The sequence below is a fragment of the Bos javanicus genome, chromosome 19, assembly GCF_032452875.1.
Source record: "Bos javanicus breed banteng chromosome 19, ARS-OSU_banteng_1.0, whole genome shotgun sequence".
NCBI lineage: Eukaryota > Metazoa > Chordata > Mammalia > Artiodactyla > Bovidae > Bos > Bos javanicus.
This window is the reverse complement of record NC_083886.1, coordinates 60,862,291-60,883,761: the sequence shown is the minus strand read 5'-3', so window position 1 is coordinate 60,883,761 and position 21,471 is coordinate 60,862,291. Positions and strand designations below refer to the sequence as shown.

Genomic DNA, 21,471 nt, shown 5'->3' with positions numbered 1-21,471 from the left:
ACACGAAGAAGCACGTTCAGTCCCTGAGTCAGGAAAGATCCCCTGGAGAGGGAATGGCAACCCACTAAAGCATTCTCGCCTGGAGAATCCCATGGACCGAGGAGCCTGGTGGGCTACAGTCCGTGAGGTCACAAAAGATTTGGACACAACTGAGTGATTGAGCAAGCATATACGTTTGCAAAAGGCTAAACTGACTCAGGTTCTAGAAGCTGTGTTAAGCATGCTCGCTATTTAAAAGTATATATATATATATATCTTAAGAGAAAGATTTTCTCTGGAGGACTTTTCAAAGATCTTGATAAGACTTTCAGACACCATTAAGGAAAGAATAAGATTCTTCTCCCGAATGTCACACAACTGGAAGTTTTACACCCTAATGTGAGAGTATAAACTGGTATAGCCTCTTTGGAATACTGTTTAGTCTTATCTGCTGACACTAAACATATGCATAGCTTATGGTCCATGGATGGGTCCTGTCAATGTTCTAGTCCTCCATCCAAGTGCTATTTGCATGGTTTTACTCAGCTGAAAATCTGAGGTTTTCCTTAAACTTTGAACATGTCTCTGTACACTTGTTATTCTTCATAAAACTTATTTTTTAATCCTCTTCTAACATCAAAAACTGTGACTGTCTGACTTGGGAGCTCAGCTGATAATGGGGGTTCAATGCATCAACTCATGTAATAATTACAGTACCCTATGTTATGGATGTGAGTCTGAGTGAACTCCGAGAGTTGGTGATGGACAGGGAGGCCTGGTGTGCTGCGATTCATGGGGTCACAAAGAGTTGGACACGACCGAGCAACTTTACTGAACTGAACTGAACTATGTTATGGGATAAATTATTTCTTCCAAAACTGCTGAAGCTCTAATACCCAGGACCAGCAAATGTGGCTTTATTTGGAAATAAGATGTTGGCAAAGATAATCAAATTAAAATGAGGTCAGACAGTGTTGGTCTTTGTCTGACTTAGCTCACTTAGCATAATGCCCTCAAGGTCCATCCCTGTGGTCCCAAACAGCAAGATTGTCTTATTTCTCATGACTAAATGGCGTCCACTCTGTGTATATGTATGCATGAGTGTGTATATATACACACACACACACACCTACCCGTCTTCTCTATCCACTCCTTTGTTGGCAGACACTGAGGCTGTCTCCACATCTTGACTCTTGTGAGTGATGCTGCAATACACATGGGGAGGGAAGATATCTTTCCAATATCCAGCTTTCACTTCCTTTGGATGTACAGCCAGAAGTGCAGTATCACTTATATGTGGAATCTACAAAGCCAAACTTATAAAAATAAGGAGTAGAAGGGAGGTTAGTAGGGGCTGGGGGAATTCGGGAGATACTTTTTAGGAAACAGACTCACAACTAGAAGGTAAGTCAGTCCAAGAGACCTAAGGTACAGCATAGCGATCGTGGTCAACAATACTGTATCACATACGTCAAAGCTGCGAAGAGACTACGTCTTAAGTGCCCTCACCCCAAAAAGGAAACGTTAACTATGTGGCATGATAGGGGTGTTAGCTGATGCTAAGCTACGGTGGTGAGCATAGTGAAATATACCAATTTATCAAATCAGTATATGGTATACCTTAAACTTACACAATGACATAAGCCAATTCTGTTTCATCATAAAAAACAGTGAGGTCACCCTGAATTAGAGTAAACCCTGATCAAACATAGCTGAGACCACAGGAAAACAGAAACTGGAGGGGCGGGTCCACCAGCTGAGGACCGCCGAGGCCTGCTGCACCAGAAGTCAAGAGAAAGGCAGGGAGGCCTTCGCACAGAACGGTCGTGCCGATGACTCGATGTTTGGAACCCTAGTCTACACGACCGTGAGGGAACAGATTTTTGTTGTCTTAAACCAATCCATTTGTGGTCATTTGCTACAACATCCCTAACTCTCCGAACTAGTTGTGGAACAGTCACTGGTAATTTAAAACACAAGATGATGCCTTAGGTCACTTAGAAAGCAAGCATTTTTATTTCTGCCACTCCCAATATCCCTTCTATCTTGTAGAAATCCATCAGGGCAAACTCTTTCCCCCAAGGCCTGTTTAATGAAGCTGATTACACACCTGGCTTCTGAAACATATGACAAAGGTAATCCTCTAGGTCAGCTCAAATCCCTGGACACAGCACAAAATTTATAAGTGGGCACATGAGCCAGTCAGAGCCAGCAAAATATCCAAAGCCTTTCTCTGATATCTCAAAAACGTCCTCTTTCTCACTAGACCTACAGGAGGGAAGATAAAGCTCCACAGTGAGAAAGAACTGCCAAAGGAGGAAGCAAAGACTCCAGGCAACACCCCGCATAGCTGAGCACTGAATTTAATCATGGCTAAAGCCAGGCCTTTGGTAGATCTTTCAACTTATCACTGACAACTAATCAAAGACAACTTACCTTTTGTCTCAAGACCATTGGTGATTTTCTGCCTGTTGCACCCATGAGAGTCCAAGCTAAAATAGCCTTGTCTTCAGCAATCTCCATAAATACTGCATTTGTTGTAGGAGGTGTCTCTTTCTGACAGTTACTTCCACCTACCACACTGGGAAAAGCTCTGGGATGTTGAGAAATAAGATGGAGTTCCCAGGAGCCTTGGTGGCTCAGACAGTAAAGCGTCTGCCTGCAATGCGGGAGACCCAGGTTCGATCCCTGGGTCGGGAAGATCCCCTGGAGAAGGAAATGGCAACCCACTCCAGTATTCTTCCCTGGAAAATCCCATGGATGGAGCCTGGTAGGCTACAGTCCATGGGGTCCCAAAGAGTCGGACACGACTGAGCGACCTCACATCACTTCCCAGGAGCCTTATCTCGGATAGCCTCCTGAAGAAGAACAGTGAAAGTCCAAGGCACAATGCACTTGGCACGTGGCTCACTTGTCCTCTGGGGGGATCCTTTCCAAGCCAAAGTCCTTTCATCTCTTCTCTTAGCCTTTGCCAGAGACTAATCTAGAAACATGGCAATTCAAGACTGCCCTTACCTGCCAAATGGCAGGGCCCAAGTTCCGTGGTCCAGAGGGTAGGGAGTGGTGATGGGGAGAAATTCCATCTGGTTTGCTGACATGTCAGGCAAGCAAGTGATGCATGGAGACCGTGAGTAACAAAGGAAGAAGACCTTTAACAAATCTCAGACTCAGAAATGTACACAGAGCATCTCTTCCTTATAGCTTGGAAGCAGCCTGAGTCTTCTTAAGTTTGGAAACTTTATCATTGACAGAGGCAGTAAATAAATTTGCCTAGATGCTGCCATTAAGGAGTTAAAGAACACTTTTTTCTTTCTCTTTGGTATTATGATAATAAAGGGCACACATTTTAAAACTAATTTACCTTCTAAAAAATTAAAGCATTTTTACCGCTGTTTGCTTTTCCAGCTTCTTTAATTTGGGTAATTGCTTAGTCAACTTTCAAAAATATATATTCTGTCTTAAAAAAACAGCCAAATATGACGGATCACCTTCATTTTCATTTCGGATTTGGCATGCTGGACCCAGATTGTGTATTCTTTCCATGGCGCCACACCAGCCTCGGATACTTAATTAATTTCCTTTCGTTTGTGCAGACTTGCACTTAAAGAGACAGTGTCCCATTTTGATGGCTTACTTTTGGCTGAAGTTCAAAAGTATCACTTCTTAAATCTTTTCTCCCCCCACTTCAAAACTTCCCAGAGTGCTATATAGAAAAAATAAAATAAGAACACCCTGGTGTTTTCCTCCACCCTCACCCTTCTCTTCAACTACCATTTCTTTCACTCGTATTTATTCTTCCTTTAAGCCAATCTTTGCTTTAAAAGAGGAAAAAGAGAGAAGGAAAGAGAGAGGAAGTCATGAAAGAAAGAACGAGACGGATGCGCTCTTGCTTCTCTCCTCCTGACACCTGTTTTCAAAGCTGGGGGTGAGGCTGTGTTTCACAGTTGTGTCCATGGGTCAAGATAACTGGGAATAATCAAAGACTTTTTGAACATTAAGACAGTATCTTCTCACTGCAAATGAAGACCTGCCACCTTCTCATTAGATAGCCCACACCATCCTTAGAGTAAAACAAACATTTTTAAAGATAGGTGATAAGGAGGTGAGAGGTGGGCTTGCAGTTTGACATTTGAGAGGAAGTTGGGGAGATAAGCATTTGCAATGGAGACTGACCACGCCAAGAACATGACTGAACCAGGCAAGTCTTCTTCCTACTGGAGAGTTCTTGATCATTTAGCAAAACGTTATTCTAGGAAGAACTGCTTGGTTCTTATGTACCATTCACACGGTGCATTCAGTAAGACATTATACCCAACAATTTTATGTGCTCTGTCCTGAATGAATATTTTTAACAATGGATTGTTGCAGTGATCTTTTCCCCCCCCCCACCTAAACCCAACTCTGTATCCAGGAAGGGAGATGGGGATGAAATATTTAATCCCAACTTGCAAAGACACTAAACAGCAAGAATCTCCTGTGGGAAATCTGGCTTTAGCCTGCTTCTGAACCTTGTGTTCCTGTTCCATTGTCCCTATGGCTCAACGTTCGCTGGTTTAGGACTTCCTTCCTTCCTTCTCCACTCGACTTTCTGCCTCTACTTACTCTTGGTATAATACCTCAAGGAAGTAAAATCATAAAGTGTCTGTCCTTGTATTACTGTTTTATTTCAATCAGCCAGTTCACCCATGTTATAGCATGTTTAAAATTTCTTTTCAGGGCTGAATAATATTCCGTTGTGTGTATACACCACATTTAGTTTAGTCATTTATCCACTGATGGAAACATGGGTTTCTCCCACTTTTAGCCTAGTTAATAACACTGCTATGAGTGTGGGTGCACAAATATACGTGTGAGTCCATCCTATTAACTCTTTTTGATCTACACTCAGAAGTGGAACTGCTGGATCACATGGCAATTTTACGCTTCATTTTTTGAGAAACTGCCATCCTGTTTCCCACAGAAAGTGTACCATTTTACATCCCCACCAGCTATCCACAAGAGTTCCTATTTTTCCACATCCTCACCAGCATGTATTATTTTCTGCACTACCTTCCTTTCATCATAACATTACTCTCTTGTCTAATAGTTTGCTAACTTTCAAGCAACTTCATCTTTCATTGTTCTTGAGAGTCTTTGTCTAACACGAACTAGACAGGACTCCGAGTGGCTTCTTCTTTCCCAGGTTGAACTGGAAGTCTGACAGAGAACACAAGGAAGCTTGTAAATGTAACATCAGTTACTAAACCTGAAACAGGCTTCCGTGGTCTGAGAATAGAGGTTCAGCATTTACAGGCTTGGTAAAAATAATTCTTAACTCTAATCCAGCTGTCAGTGGGCAGGAACCTACTCTAAAACCATTCCTACAGCAGAAAGAAGTGATCGAACTTGGAAGGAATGTTGAAGTAAAGCAATTCCTTGTTGGTGGTCATAAAGCAGCAGTCCCGGGCGCCACCTCCTCACTCATCTTTACTGCCGAGGCCCCTGGACAGTAGGGAGCCCACACTTCATATTTTATTCTACCCCTTGGTGCTGGCTTCACTGTCTATTCTACCTAAGATAGATATATATATGTATTTACATTTAACGTAACGAAGATAATGCAGTTTAGTTTTTTGTTACATTTTTCTTATATTAAAAATTATGCATACATCATAGATATATATACATATATATGTATATATACATATGTGTATATATACATAAGTAATATACACAAACAGACACACACCAGAGCCACAGCAGTACCCCACTTGCAAAACTGAGTGATGAAAAGCAAGCTCCACTTTGCCTCCTCTCGGGCAGACGTCACTGTGTCTCTGAGACCTTCAGACCTTCCTACTTCTTACTCTACCTGTGGGTTGGTTCCTGCATGAGCCCTATTTCTCACAAGCACTCTCATTATCGCGCTGTGATACTGACTGCATGCACCAGCATTTACTCACTTTCTGCCTCCAGCCTGAGGTAGAGTTCTCCGCGGTGGAATTGTTTCACCTATTTAAAAATGTATCAAAGTGACCCAACATGCATATTCAAGAGAGGGAAAGAAAAGTCTCAGGGAAGAAACAGCCCTTCAACCTACGCCCTTCATAAATTAATGATAACAAACAGCAACCCAAGGTTCCGAAGGCCACGTGGGGTAAAAGGGAACTGCGAGGGCACCCCCTATTGATGAGAAACCGGCTGCCTGATACACTGGCTAATGAAATCAGGAGGTCTCCCGTGCAGCCAGGACCTCAATCAAGCCCAGCAAGTCGAAACATCCAGCGACAGGGAAGGGCGGCTCACACTGTCAGATCCATGGCCAGGTCAGGAACCGCCAGGAGTACTCAACAGGGGAAAATTCTCAAGAAGCAGTGATGCAGGGGAAGAAGCAAGCCACGATGAAAACAGGGAAGATGCTGCTGGCCACAAATCTTCCTCGTGTCTGTAAGCCACAGGCCTGCTCACCCTGAGTGCAATCTCTGAGAGCAGAATGATTTTCCAGTGAGAGGGGAAAGGAGAAGATGTGACTGTTTATTAAGCACCTGCTGTCATCGACTGAATGATAATTTATTGATTACGAAGGACAGGAACTGTGTTGCCTGCTCTATAAACACCAGAAAATTTAATCTTCCTACCACTGATGTGAGGCAAGTTTCATTCTCCCCATAAAACAGGTAAAGACACTGAGTCAGAAAGGTTGCATAACAGGTCCAAGAGCCGCGAGGGAATGTTGGAACTCTGGTTGGGACCTTGGTCCATGAAATACATAGATACGAAAATAACGCCCCAGACCTGAACTAGACAAAATCATGTAAACCCGGAGAAAACGATGTGTGTAGCCTCGGGACCAAATCCAGCTGACCGTGTATTTTTGTATGCCCCACAAAACAATATTAATGGTTGTTGAATGGGTTGAAAGAAAAGAAGAAAAGAACCTCTCATAACATGTGAAAATTCCATGAAATTCAAATTTTTGTATCCATAAATAAAATCGTATTGAAACACGGCCATGCTAATGCATTTGTGCTTATGGCTGCATTATCCTACTCAGTAGGATAGCTGAGTAGTTGCAACAGAGTCACTCTGACCTACAAAGCCCGAAATATTTACTATTCAGTTTTTCACATTAGAAGTTCACTGACAACAGACACTGTTCTAGGAAACAGCTCGTGCAATAAAGGCTTAGCTGTCACATTGGTCACATAATTTGAGCACTCTCAAATTTTTCACGAGAGATGAAACAGTAATGGCGTACTCCAAATACACAAATCTGTGTCCTGTATGGAAATAAATTCACTTTCCAAAAGGATGCACTCAGGGTTATTCATTAGATCGTTTCCGATGGGATGGGAGCTGCCAGATTCATTTTCATTCGCTCGTTCAGGAACACACACAGCAGGTAACATGGGGCACACCTGCTTTGCCATGCTCAGTCCAGCACAAGTCTGTCCTGGATCCCATCCAAGGGAGGCTAATTTTCAAAGGACCAGGGGGACCTCATTATAACTCCTGCTCCTTCTGTCCCAGACACCCCGCGGCACGGACGCCCATCTCAGGCTCTCCAGCCAGGTCCCCGGATACTCAGGCGCTGGGAAGCTAATGAACCAGGACCTGATTCCAGCCAGCTCTCAGCCAGCAAAACGACCAGGCTCTGCGGGCGTATTGTCGGCAGGGGAAATAAAACTGCCAGCAGGCCTTTTTTTTCCCCCCCAGAAATAAAAGGATGTAAGGTGGGGAGGCTTCCCAGGTGGCTCAGTGGTAAAGAATCTGCCTGCAGTGCAGGAGCCGTGAGTTCGATCCCTGGGTTCAGAAGATCCTCTGGAGGGGAAAATGGCAGCCTGCTCTAGTATTCTTGCCTGGAAAATTCCATGGACAGAGGAGCCCCCCCGGCAGGCTACCATCCAAGGGGTTGTAAAGAGTCAGGCACGACTGAGCACATGTACACACGCACACGCATGCACACACACACACACACGCACACAAGATGGGTGACACAGTATAAAGAGTAAAACTGAAGAGATTGAAGATAACCTGTTTCAAGCCACAGGAGACCTAAGACTGTTTTGAAAGTTTAAGTTTCTCAGTCGTGTCCGACTCTTTGTGACCCCATGGACTGGAGCCCACCAGCCTCCTCTGCCTGCCATTCCCTTCTCCTGGGGATCTTCCCCACCCAGAGACTGAACCCATGTCTCCTGCAGTGCAGGCAAATTCGTCACTGTCTGAGCCACCAGGGAAAATCTTCTAATGTCCCATTTGTTTAACATTTGTGGCAGCTTGAGCACAGGCATTAATTTTGGGACACTGAGCAAGGAAAGGTTTAGCCATTAACTAATACAAATACAAAAGAAGGTCATGGACTTCTGGGCCAAAACTGGGATGTAAAATCAGGCCCTCGAGCGCTCTTTAAAAAGCTCCGCTGGGAAAGGAGCGATGCATTGGCTTTTCACGCGGGTGACTGGTTGAGCTTGGTCACGTTGACACAGGAGTCCGGCCTGCTCGCATAGCTGGAGTTACCCTGACCGCCCTCTTCTAAATCACAGTTTCTCCCCAGCCACTCACTCTGTCTCCCGCTTCATCTTCTTCCACAGCACTCATCACCACCGGACACCCAAGAACTGCAGTTAGTCATTTGCTTATAGTCCCCCTCCCGCCTCGAGAACACGAGTTCCGTAAGGGCAAGGATTTCATCTGTCTACTGAATTCTCAACCCGCTGTCTGGCCCGCAGGATCCGGTCAAGTTTTCCTTAAAGATAAAGTGACTTAAAGGCGGTTCTCAACCAAACGCCAGAACAAATACTCTTGATCTTTGGGAATTGCCTCCTGAGATCTGCACTTTCCTCCAAGAAACGGGAATACCAGGGTGACATGTAAACCTTCCAACCACCGTGAACTGACTCAGCCTCTCACTAGTGACAGTGTTCATCTGTCCTATGCCATCAGCCAGAACCAAATGAGGAAGTAATCTTCAAGCAGTCCAGCACCTTCACCTCATGGGGGCTTGATACATGCCTGCGACGCCCTGAATGATACCTGAGTGACTAAGGGAATGGCACAGAAGACAAACGAGTGAATTGGCACGCTCCGGTAACTGACCACCAGCAAGAAGGCTCGTTCTGAAAGCGTAAACCTTTCATTCCCTTGATATTACTGTCTCTAGGTTCTCCTTGACCCTCCTTTCCTGATCTTTTCCCCTCCTGTCTCCTTCTAAAGATTATTTTCATTTCCCTTCCCCTCAAATGATATATTCAGTGGTTGTGAAACACGCTACTATTTCACCTGCTTTTCCATATCAGGAAACCCTTTTAGAAGATGGTAAAACTGGTACAAAGCACGAAAGCAAGGAGGCTGATAAAGCTGCTCGTGGCCCCAGGGTACCGGTCTCGGGGTTCTGCTGGCCCAAGCGCTGTTCTGTGGTTTCAGGACACTTGGAGGCAGTCTCTGGATTGAAGAAATCAATATGTCTGTATACTTGCCACCCATCCATGGCATGGGCTCAACACTGCAGCAGCACAGTAGCTGGGAAGCTCTGCTCTGCTCTTCTGCGCCTAGACCTCTCTAGTCGATGTGATCCACTCACGCTTTTAATCAGCACCCAGACATAGTAACTCCTATATCCACGTCTCTCCTCCAGACACCCACCCCTTCTTAGCTCCCGGATGAGGGGCATACACAGCACCACTAACTGAACACGCTGTCAGGATGTTCCACGTCTGACGACGTCCTCTACCCACATGCTTCCCACCAGATTTCACTCTCCTGAGTGGCAATTAAACCTGAGATTCAAACTAAAAGCATGGGAGCCTTCTTTCACATTTTCCACGTCTACACAACCTCCAAGGCAGCCTCTACATCAGCTGCTTCTCTGATGGCTTCAGGCCATGTTGTCTTTGCCGGAACTATTTAGGCCTCCTTAGAGGCCTCAGCTCTTCCAGTGTATCCCCTCCAATCCAGCCGTGGGCTGCAGCTGACCCACTGGCTCCTGAGAGTCAACTGTGCCCTTTCTCGTCCCAACTCCTGGTTCAGTGGCTTCAAGTTGGTAGCTTAAAATCCGCCCGGTGGGAGTATTTACACCATGGAAATCAGCAAATGCTATAGTCAAGATTTTTTTTTTTCAGACAGGCAGTTGTTAAACCTTTACTAGCATATCACTGCTGGAATCTATCTTCTACAGAGAATAATGTATTTTAAAACAAACATTTAGTCATGCCATGATTTAAGCCATTCTACTCCTAATTTCCCATAAGATTAACCCAAGCTCTTAAATGTCACAGGAAGGCCCCCTGAGATCTACTCCCAGTTCCTCCTAAAACCTTATCTGCTAACATTTCCCCTCCCTGATGGAAGCTTTTTGGCAGCATTGGAGCACTCACTCATAATCGCCCATATTTCAGGCTATTCTTGACTCAATGATTTTGCATAAACTATTCCAGAAGCCTGGAGTCTCTTACCATAGATCATCTCCTTTTGTACAACTATCTCTTTACCCAGAGTTTAATGTATAGTTGAGACAGCATTTTCTGCAGAAATTCTTTCCTGGTAACCCCTAAGCTGTGATGCCCACTCCCCCTCCTCTAAGCACTGAGAGCGCCCTCTAAATGTTTCTATCACTGAATTTACTATTTCCTATTATAACCATGAGTCTGTATCTCCCTATCTAGAAAGAGGCTGGGAGATTCTTGAGAGCAGAGCGCATGTACATTCATTTTGCATCCTCAGTTCTTGGATAGTAACTTGAAACACTGTAAATTCAACCCATATTTACTGCATATATAGGTAAATGAATAAATAAGTGGATGAATAAACACTGGCAAAGACTACAGTAATTTAAAACATTTGAAAGAATACTGAAACTGGAATTCACACTTTTTAACTGAGTAATGGGGATTCCTTAATTTCATGGGCATGAAAGGCTGGTTAGGTTGCAGCCACCCTCACAGGGAGGGTCCCTGCTGGAGGCTATTATCAATACTAGCTCCTGCAAAGATCCTTGTCTCTTATGCAAAGTTCTCTTTTCTATGAATCGGCCTAGATGTAGCAGATCTCCAGATAAACGGGCCACTCGTGAGCAAGTAGGAAATTTGTGTGAGTGTGTGTGTGTCTGGGGGAACAAGGGAAGAGGCTCTGAAACAGACAGAAGGCGCTGGTGGACTTCAGCTCACCAAAGTCAACGGCACCTGTTTTCTCTTCCTGACAGTGCAGCTACCAAGAGGGCTCCACCTTAATGTCACGCACATGAACTCTGTATAAATAGTCACAAACCAGTCAGCTCAACAAGAAATCTAAAGTCAACAGCATTATACAATCTTGAGGGCTTCCCAGGTGGCTCCGCAGTAGAGAACCTGCCTGCCAATGTAGGAGATGTGGGTTCAATCCCTGGGTCGGGAAGATTCCTTAGAGAAGGAAATGGCAACCCACTCCAGTATTCTTGCCTGCAGAATCCCCATGGACAGAGAAGCCTGGTGGGCTACAGCCCATGGGGTTCCAAAGTGTCAAACACAACTGAGTGTTCACACACACACACACACATACAGTGTTGTCTTGAACAGATTTTTAGAATAATTTTTCTTTTATATTTTTACTCTGAAATACAGTTAGTCTTCTATACATCAAGTATTCCTGTGAGTTCTGAAGTGCAGTGTTGCAGTTTGGGAAGGAAGCAAAATGTTCATTTCTAGAAGAAAACATGTCCTGAATAACTTTGTGAAAAAGGAGGCATCAGTCCTTCCTGAGTGGTAGCTCAACCAGCAGCATCTGAGGGCTTAACAGTATTCCTTTCCTACAAGAAAAAAAAAAAAACAAAAATAATAATAATAACGCTTTTGTGGTAACAAAAAGAGTTTTCTTCTCTATATCTCTTTTTTTTCCCCTTTTTAAGGTCCCAACGAAAGCACTGAAAGCAGTAATTCCATGAGTATTTACTAGATATATTTATTTTGCTAATAAAGTATTTAAAAATTAGGAAGACAATCAATACAGGATTCAGCAACTAAAGCTCAAGGCCATAAAGAGAAACCACCAATTGAATTTAGAATCGACAGGAGTTTGCTGATGTCAAGAAACAGTTATTGAAAGTATTCTGAAAGGTCTGAAGAAGGATTTTCTCCCGTCCGCCCCCACAATACCAACACCACCATCAACGGGCCCACAGCATTACCAAAAGGTGACATTTACTGCAAGCTTGGCATTTTCTGAATCTGTCTTGAACCACAAAAATTATGCTGAACTCCCCAAAAGAAATGAAGCTGTTTTTACTTTTTCTTCATCTCTGTCTTTTTTGCCTGACTAGTAACAGGAAGCTCTTGGAAACTTCCCAGAGAATGGCTGGTCTTGTAAGAGTCCCAAACCACCCTTGTAGGCGCCAGAGTCTTGGCACATTTGAGGTAAAGATTTTAGAAGCACCTGCATCGCCCCTTTCAAACAAACGTCCCATCACCGAGCCGGAGAAAGTCCCCTTGTTACTTATTAGCCATGATCCAGAGTGGAGGCAGGTCATGCAAAAAGCTACAAGGCTTGCCCCAGCCAACCTTGCATATTGATTGTAAAGAAAATGTAGAAAATGCCTACGAAGCATCTTAAAGTTTGCAGCCAGAATTAGGACCCTCGATTAGACCCTAAGTTCAAGCTATTGCCTGTTCCCCATTCAGAACTTATCCTCTAACAAATAAAACACAGGGGAAGAGGGAAAACTCCCGACACCTCATTAGTCTAATGAACGGGTCCTTTTTTTCAACCTCAGCGCTTTGGGAGGGAATTGGGAGATGGGTGAGGGAACTCACGGACCTTCCCGCTTCAGTCCACACCGAGCGATCTTAAACCCCTGGGCCTGTTCATCTCCTTCTCCAGCCTGTGGTTAGGACCCTGCTGCAGTTGGAGACACTGCAAGAACAACAGTGATTATCTGAGGGAACACCTCCCCCGCTCCCGGAGCCAGCTGGGTTCTACCAGATGTTGGTCTGAAGCTGGCAGGAACTCTGGGGACCTCGAGGGGCAGCAGGAGAGAGGGACGGCTGCCAGAAGGAAGGGGCGTCTCTGAGGTCCTCGGTGTGGGCTGAAAGCACTGGAGAGATCTTCCACCACTGTGCTGGAAGAAGACGAGGGGCTCTGGACGGGCTTGAGAAACTGTTCTGCTCATAATAATATTTTCCTTCTTCCTGGATGGTTCAGTGACTTCCCAGTCCCAACAGTAGATGTAACTCCCAAGGATGGCACTCCTCCAGTTACCTGCATGGCTAGTCACTAAGCCGGCTCTTTGCAACCCCATGGGCTGTAGCCCGCCAAGCTCCTCTATCCATGGGATTCTCCAGGCAAGAATACTGACTCCAGTTGCCATTTCCTCCTCCAGGGGATCTTCCCGACCCAGGGATAGAACTCTTATCTCCTGCACTGAAGGCAGATTCGTTACCCGCTGAGCCACTGGGGAAGCTCAAACAAATGCATGGATTTCTATAAAAGTACCCCAAGCCCACAAAACAGATTCCGAATTCATGCTCATTGAATGTCAACTGTGATGTCAACAAGCCTACCATTTATTGTTGTCATTTAAAGTCTCCTGGCTCATTAGAACAAACCAGTTCCTAGAGAAACATAAGAGGTGTTATCTGCACTTCCACATTAGTATAAACTAGTAAACTGAGCACTAGCTAGTAATGAACAATCCACTGAGGGCTTTGTGTGTGTGTGTGCGCCTCAGCCAGTTCAGTCGCTCAATCCTGTAGGGCTCTTTGCAACACCAGGCTTCCCTGTCCATCACCAACTCCCAGAATTTGCACAAATTCATCCATCGAGTCAGTGATGCCATCCAACCATCTCATGCTCTGGTGTCCCCTTCTCCTCCTGCCTTCAATCTTTACCAGCATCAGGGTCTTTTCCAATGAGTTAGTTCTTCTCATCAGGTGGCCAAAATATTGGAGCTTAACTTCAGCATCTGTCTTTTCCAATGAATATTCAGGACTGATTTCCTCTAGGATTGACTGGTCTGATCCCCTTGCAGTCCAAGGGACTCTCAAGAGTCTTCTCCAACACCACAGTTCAAAAGCATCAGTTCTTTGGGGCTCAACTTTCTTCACAGTCCAACTCTCACATCCATACATGACCACTGGAAAACCATAGCCTTGACTATACAGACCTTTGTTGGTAAAGTGATGTCTCTGCTTTTTAACATGCTGTCTAGGTTGGTCATAGCTTTTCTTTCAAAGAGCAAGCGTCTTTTAATTTCATGGCTACAGTCACCATCTGCAGTGATTTTGGAGCCCCCCAAAATAAAGTCTGACACTGTTTCCCCATGTATTTGCCATGAAGTGATGGGACTGGATGCCATGATCTTCGTTTTTTGAATGTTGAATTTTAAGTCAGCTTCTTCACTCTCCTCTTTCACTTTCATCAAGAGGCTTTTTAGTTCCTCTTCACTTCCTGCCATAAGGGTGGTGTCATCTGCATATCTGAGGTTATTGATATTTCTCCTGGAAATCTTGATTCCCTGTGCTTCATCCAGCCCAGCATTTCACATGATGTACTCCATATGTAAGTTAAATAAACAGGGTGACAACATACAGCCTTGACATACTCCTTTCCCAGTTTGGAACCAGTCTGTTGTTCCATGTCCAGTTCTAACTGTTGCTTCTTCACCTGCATACAGATTTCTTAGGAGGCTGGTAAGGTGGTCTGGTATTCCCGTCTCTTAAAGAACTTTCCACAGTTTGTTGTAAAACACACAAAGGCTTTGGCATAGTCAATGAAGCAGAAGTAGATGGTTTTCTGGAACTCTCTTGTTTTTTCAATGATCCAACAGATGTGGGCAATTTAATTTCTGGTTCCTCTGCCTTTTCTAAAACCAGCTTGAACATCAGGAATTTCTTAGTTGATGTACTGTTGAAGCCTGGCTTGGAGAATTTTGAGCATGACTTTACTAGCGTGTGAGATGAGTGCAATTGTGCGATAGTTTGAGCATTCTTTGGCATTGCCTTTCTTTGGGATTGGAATGAAAACTGACCTTTTCCCGTCCTGTGGACACTGCTGAGTTTTCCACATTTGCTGGTATATTGGGTGCAGCACTTTTACAACATCATCTTTCAGGATTTGAAAGAGCTCAACTGGAATTCCATCACCTCCACTAGCTTTGTTTGTAGTGATGCTTCCTAAGGCCCGCTTGACTTTGAAGACCAGGATGTCTAGCTCTAGGTGAGCAATCATTTCAACATGGTTATCTGGGTCATGAAGATCTTTTCTGTGTAGTTCTCCTGTGTATTCTTGCAACGTCTTCTTAATATCTTCTGCTTCTTTTAGGTCCATAACGTTTCTGCCCTCCTTTGTGCCCTCCTTTGCATGAAATGTTCCCTGGGTATCTCTAACTTTCTTGAAGCGATCTCTAGTCTTTCCCATTCTATTGTTTATGTCTATTAATTTGTACTGTTCACTTAGGAAGGCGTTCTTATCTCTCCTTGCTATTCTTTGGAACTCTGCATTCAGATGGATACATCTTTCCTTTTGGTGCCTGGGATTCTATAAAATGTTTTATGTGCAGTATCTCACTGAATAATTAACAAAACACTTTGTGTAGCAGTCATGGTGGCTGCTCCCTGACATCTACTAGGAGTAATTATCTTAAGATCCCCATTATCATGCCATTCTTTTCAGTGTTGATCAGGGCATGAGCATGTTATCAAGTCTAAGTCAATAAGTCATGAAAGGGGATTTTAGCAAAGATTTTCTTACTCCTAAAGTTTTCCCTGGAGGCTCAGTTGGTAAAGAATCCACCTGGAATGCAGGAGAATGCCTGCAATGCAGGAGACAAGGGTTTGAACCCTGAGTCATGAAGATCCCCTGGAGAAGGAATTGGCAACCCACTTGAGAATTCCATGGACAGAGGAGCCTGGTGGGCTAAGTCCATGGGGTCACAAAGAGTTGGACATGACTGAGTGACTAACTTTCCAGTATTCTTGCCTAGAAAATCCCATGGACAGAGGAGCCTGGCAAGCTCCAGTCCATGGGGTCTCAAGAGTTGGACATGACTTACCGACTAAACCACTAAAAAAGAATATACAAGAATGAGACAATCTTTCTTCTCACCTGACATCATTCCTGGTTACAACATTTGCAGTTAATGCAACCACACTGCCAGTAAATGGCCAAAGGGATAGATAGAAAACGTTTGAGCCCTAAGCAGTGTTACTGAGCCAATGGTTATACTTCACCCTGACTTCCACTTGCGTGAGAGCATAAATTTTGTTACTAGGCAGGCCAATTTGAAATGTGGGTTTCCTGTTACTATCAGCAGAGTTCACCCCAACTAATATACAATGTGCTTAATAAAGAACACTGTCTTCCCCATTCCACAGGTGAAGAAATTGAGGCTCATAAGTTTCCGTGTCTCCCAAGGTTATGAAACAGCGATTTGAACTAAACAGAATTCCAAACGCACACTCAAACCACCATGCCACATTCTAATAATGTTAAAGAGAACAGTCTGAGACTAGCTCCATGGGTAACCAGCTTGGTTCCATGGGTAAATCTGAGCAGAATCAAGAGGCAGGGCACTGCAGGCCACTCGGTCTCTCCAGCGATTACAGTGCTGGAGCCCTCTGGAGAACCCTACATAATTGTTCCAATAATTCAGCTCTGCAGTCAGTCACCAGAACACACAGGGCCCCAGTTCCCAAGGCTGCTGCGCTCCTCTGCTTCACAGTAAAGCAGGGAGATGTTAGAGAGTTGACTACTAAAGAGGCATCTGATAATGGCTGTAAAGCTGCTTTCGTTTAGGGGCACAGCCAAGGATAATTAATTCCAACAGAGGATGAATCTCTTTATCCTTTTTCCCCTTTCAGGGCTCAGGCTGGTCAAGAACCTCTCCCTGTGCCACCCCGTCCTGTGTCCCATAATTGCAAATGCAATTACGCTTTCTGACGTTTTATTTTTTTCTCCATGGTCCTTGTTCAGACCCGTCATCTCCAAGAACAAGGAATCCCGGCCTCTCATCAGGGCTCCTGGATAAACGGAGAGCATCTCCTCCCATCACCGATGAGCTGGCCCAGGGGCTCTGGCTGTGACACTGCAAGCAGACGAGGGCTAATGGCAGTATCTGTCCCTCACTCATTTTTAATACTGGCTGTTCGCTGTTCAAGGTCTTCCAAATAAACGCAATTATCTTTCAAGGTCATGACCTTGATATTGAATTTTTATCTAAAAATGCTGCAGATCTGTCATGAATGGTTTATTGACAGGCCCGAGGAGCCAAGCTGCTCACAGCTGCCGGAGTGTGGAGAACCAGGGTGACCCTGGAAGTGGCAAGGCAGTCACCTCCCTGCTACAAGTGAGAACGACCCCGCCATCACATCAGCATTGAATGTAACAGGAACAATTTCTGTGGAGCAATGCGTTCCAGTAGCTCATTGATAAATTCTCTCCCCCCATTTACGATTATTTTCTGTTAATTCTTGGTATGCTGCTGCTGCTGCTGCTAAGTCACTTCAGTCATGTCTGACTCTGTGCGACCCCAGAGATGGCAGCCCACCAGGCTCCCCGTCCCTGGGATTCTCCAGGCAAGAACACTGGAGTGGGTATGCTAGGAATACTGATTTCCAAAAATATCCAACTGGACATAGAAGGGAAATACAGAGTTTTTGAGATGCTTGTTTCAAAGAAAATTTCCAAAGTGCTATTAAAAATGAACTCAACCAGGCAAGAATACTGGAGTGGGCAGCCATTTCCTTTTCTCTGGAATCTTCCCGACCCAGGGATTGAACCCACGTCTCCTGTATTGGCAGGGAGATTCTTCACCGTCTGAGCCACCAGGGAAGCCCATTAAAAACAACACTCACCGTCCATTTAGAGGCATCCCTGCCTGACGAAGATGAGCAGGTCACATTTCAGCACTAGAACCTAAGTCCACAAGCAACTTCCCTCATAAACGGTCACTGAGAGGCATTTCTTACCACGTCATACGTCAAAGCACTCTTAAAAGAACTGCTCCAAGTGAGAACAGTGAGAAATGCACACGCCGTGTCACAGCAAAGCCATCAACACTCTCGCAGAGCCATTCACTACCCTCCAGGGACCCAGAACTATTCCATTAGACCAGAAAGTCTGTGGAATGTAGATCCAGGGCCTGAAATGCTGTCTGCTTTTCAAGGAGTACACAGTGGAAGCCACCGATTCCATGGATTCACCAAATGAATGGATTGTTTCATCCACACAAATGAACTGTCAGAAACAATGGCCATGTAACACGTTTGCTCGTGTTCCCCAAAGAGGAAACTCCCACCTCCCAAACAAAGCTATGTCTTTTTTTCATTAAACTTGAGCACAGAAGCATGAGGAAAAGAAAGCTTGATTTATACTCTAAAACCTAGATGCCTGAATTCAGACAACATGGGCAAGAAATATGCAGCTCAATTCTGAATACTCAGAAAAGGTATGAGATCAGCCCATAGCCTTCAAAATACAAACAGGTGAACCTCAAGTCTAGGGTCCAGGTTTTTTACCAAACCTGCAAAAGCACTTCTTGTGTTATGCCTAGCTTCATTTTCTTATCACTCTGTTTCTTAAGGACCTTTCTCCAAAGTTTTTATTCTGAACCCTTTAAGAAAATTTCATCCTTCACTTTTACACACTTTCTTGTTTGGGGATGTAGCCTTTCATTATAAAATATTCAGAACACTCAGAAAGTTATAATGAATAACATAAGAAACACCATTTTGTCTTTTTATACCATTATCATAAAATCTTACCATTTTGATAAATTGGGTCAAATTTATTTTAAGAAATTATTCTAAAGCTGTTGCTTCTTGTCTATTGGTCTCCAAAATTATTACACTTGTCCCTTTTATATGACCTCTTCTTCCTGAGATGACTACTGTCTAAACTTTGGTATTTACCATTATCCTCCTTCACGTATATTATACTTTTAGATCGTATTTTAAAATGGTATGACGTGTGTGTGTGTTAGTCACTTAGTCATGTCCACTGACCCCATATCCTTATGTAACTTGTTGCATTGTTTCCTCATTTGCCTCATTAACATCTACGTAGACTGAAGTTGTTCATTGTAATGACTGTATTTTGTCGGTCAGTCACTCAGTCATATCCAACTCTTTGCAGTCGTCTTTGGACTGCAGCACGCCAGGCCTCCCTGTCCTTCACCGTCTCCTGGAGTTTGCTCAAATTCATGTCCATTGAGTCAGTGATACCATCCAACCATCTCATCCTCCGCCATCCCCTTCTCCTGCTTTCAGTCTTTCCCAGCATCAGGGTCATTTCCAGTGAGTTGGCTCTTAACATCAGGTGCCCAAGTACTGGGGCTTTAGCTTCAACATTAGTCCCTCTGGTGAATTTTCAGGATGGGTATATACGTATGTATGGCTATATATGTAACACTTGGTCTAATTTATTTCTGATGAGCATGTGCACTCCTGAACCCATCATTGTTGTTCTTTCCTGTCATCTATGATCACTTAAGACTTTTCTGGGCCGGTTCCCATTCTTTCTGTGTGAAGAGATGTACCTTTCAGCTTAGGCAGCAACAGAATGCCATCTGCCTTGTCTGCTTTGGCTAATAACTCATGCTTTTATTTCCTTCCGGTTTATTTGCATACCATGTTATGAATGAGTGTTCTGCTATTATTTCTCTGTATCACATGTTTAAACAGAGAGCTTTAGGACTAGCAGAATCTTAGACTCACATTCTCCGACCTCCTTTCCATAAACTATGACACTGCCTAGACGAGGTGAATGGCTACGATTGCTTAGTGAGGAGCACAGCTGAGGACCTGGTCCCCTGGCTCCTGTCCCTGGTTCTTCCCACTACAGACTGCTGCTCACCCATTCAACGGAACAGTATGTTTTGGTACCAGTGGCTTCTCAGCAGGTCTCGGACATCTCACAGCAGAGCGGATCAGTCAATGTGGAAACATCCAAAAGGGTGCACATCCTCAGGGACATTAAACTAAAGATGAATGATAACATTACAGGCAACGATATCAACCCAGATACGATAAAAGTCCAACAGGAAAAGAAGTGATCTCTCCATTCATGCATCCATATAATTTCATGCACCTTTGAGTGTGTTACAAAGTGTCACTTTATTATATACGTGCTTTTCTTTGAAACAAGGATATCCTCTTACACAGCTACAAAACTACCAAAATCCGTTTTAGCACTGATACAATTCTAATTGTTTCCCTGGTGGCTCAGTGGTAAAGAATCCGCCTGCAATGCATGGGACGCAGAGGATGTGGGTTTGATCCATGAGTCAGGAAGATCCCCTGGAGGAGGAAATGGCACCTCACTCCAGTATTCTTACCTGGGTATCTCACGGACAGAGGAGCCTGGTGGGCTGCAGTCCGTGGGGTCACAAAGAGTCGGACACGACCGAGTGACTAAACGACAAAAACAAAGCACCAGAGTGGGTGATAAATAATAAAAGCTTGAACAAGACCAGTGACGCTGCTGAGGGAATGAGGGGGATTTTAATGAAGGAAAGTGGGCAGGACTCATAAACTGCTGGACGGAGGATGACTGGTAGTGGTAAGTAAGAGGGATGAAACCATCTAGAAAAATTCCCTGGATCCATCCTGCAAAGGAAAACACGACTAAGTCTGTGATTCCAAGCCATCGAAATATTCTAGCTTATTCTCCTAAGAGTCTTGCTATCCTCTTTGGAAACATGGAAAAAGCACATATTCCTGAGTCCTGCCCACACATTTCCCTGACTTGCACACAAGCGTCCTTGTCTTCTGGAGGAGACTTGGGCTGGTTGTGGTCCCTGCTCCCTGGGTGACCTGGCCATCCTCCTTCTTGCAGTATTTCATCATTTCTCTCAGAGGAAGTCAGCCACATGCCATCTCCCTTTCAATTCTGCTTGGGTCTCATGCATCACTCTGCCACCTACTGCTGCTAGACTTTATAATAATATTCCTGTAAATATTTCACAGTTGGTGCTCAATGTGGTTTAGGGTGTTTATTCTTCCCCGTTCTTCAAACCAATAGGCCCTTTTTTACAAACTTGAATGTATTTCTCAGCCTATAGCTTATTTAAAAATCTGCGAGTTCCCTATTAAGTTCCGCAGGGAGCTCATCTGCTCAAGAACACCACTCTTCCTCGAGGCTTTAAAGACGCATCTTCAGCTGGTTTTGCTTAAAAATCTTCTCACCTTCTCTCCACTCGGGTAAACGTATCTTATTCTCTCCTCTTTGCTATCATCTGTCTATATTTCAAAACACGCATGTGTTACACTGTGTTATGGGGGTGAGAAGGGAAAGGCCCAGGTGTTCTAAGGAAATAAAGTCAAATGAAAGCGGGCAAGGGGAGAGGCGAGAAGGCGACCTTCTCTGACCTCCTTCTTCGGGTAACGAGTCCGACAGTCTAACTGTAGTCTCCTCTCCTAACACCCACGCGTGTCTCTTCTTCAACGTTCAGTAGACTTTCTGCTGCTTCTTTATTTTCACTTTCGCGTGGGCTATGTCCCCAGATTTCTTGCTTGTTCTTAATACCATTAACCTCTAGCATTTCTAACTTCC

General features: G+C 44.3%; 1 long non-coding RNA gene across 8 annotated transcripts in view; it reads right to left on the bottom strand.

The window, feature by feature from the left end:
• The window catches only part of LOC133232955 (uncharacterized), a 450,067-nt gene that overhangs the window by 184,112 nt on the left and 244,484 nt on the right, over positions 1-21,471 (bottom strand). For 2 of the 8 annotated variants that reach the window (XR_009731528.1, XR_009731529.1), the window contains one exon: positions 11,521-11,737. The exons of 5 other annotated variants lie outside the window; for them this stretch is intronic. This is a non-coding gene — a long non-coding RNA (uncharacterized LOC133232955). Of the gene's footprint in view, positions 1-11,520; positions 11,738-12,741; positions 12,838-21,471 lie in introns of those variants that run through there. One more of the 8 variants, XR_009731526.1, reaches the window with a different exon arrangement.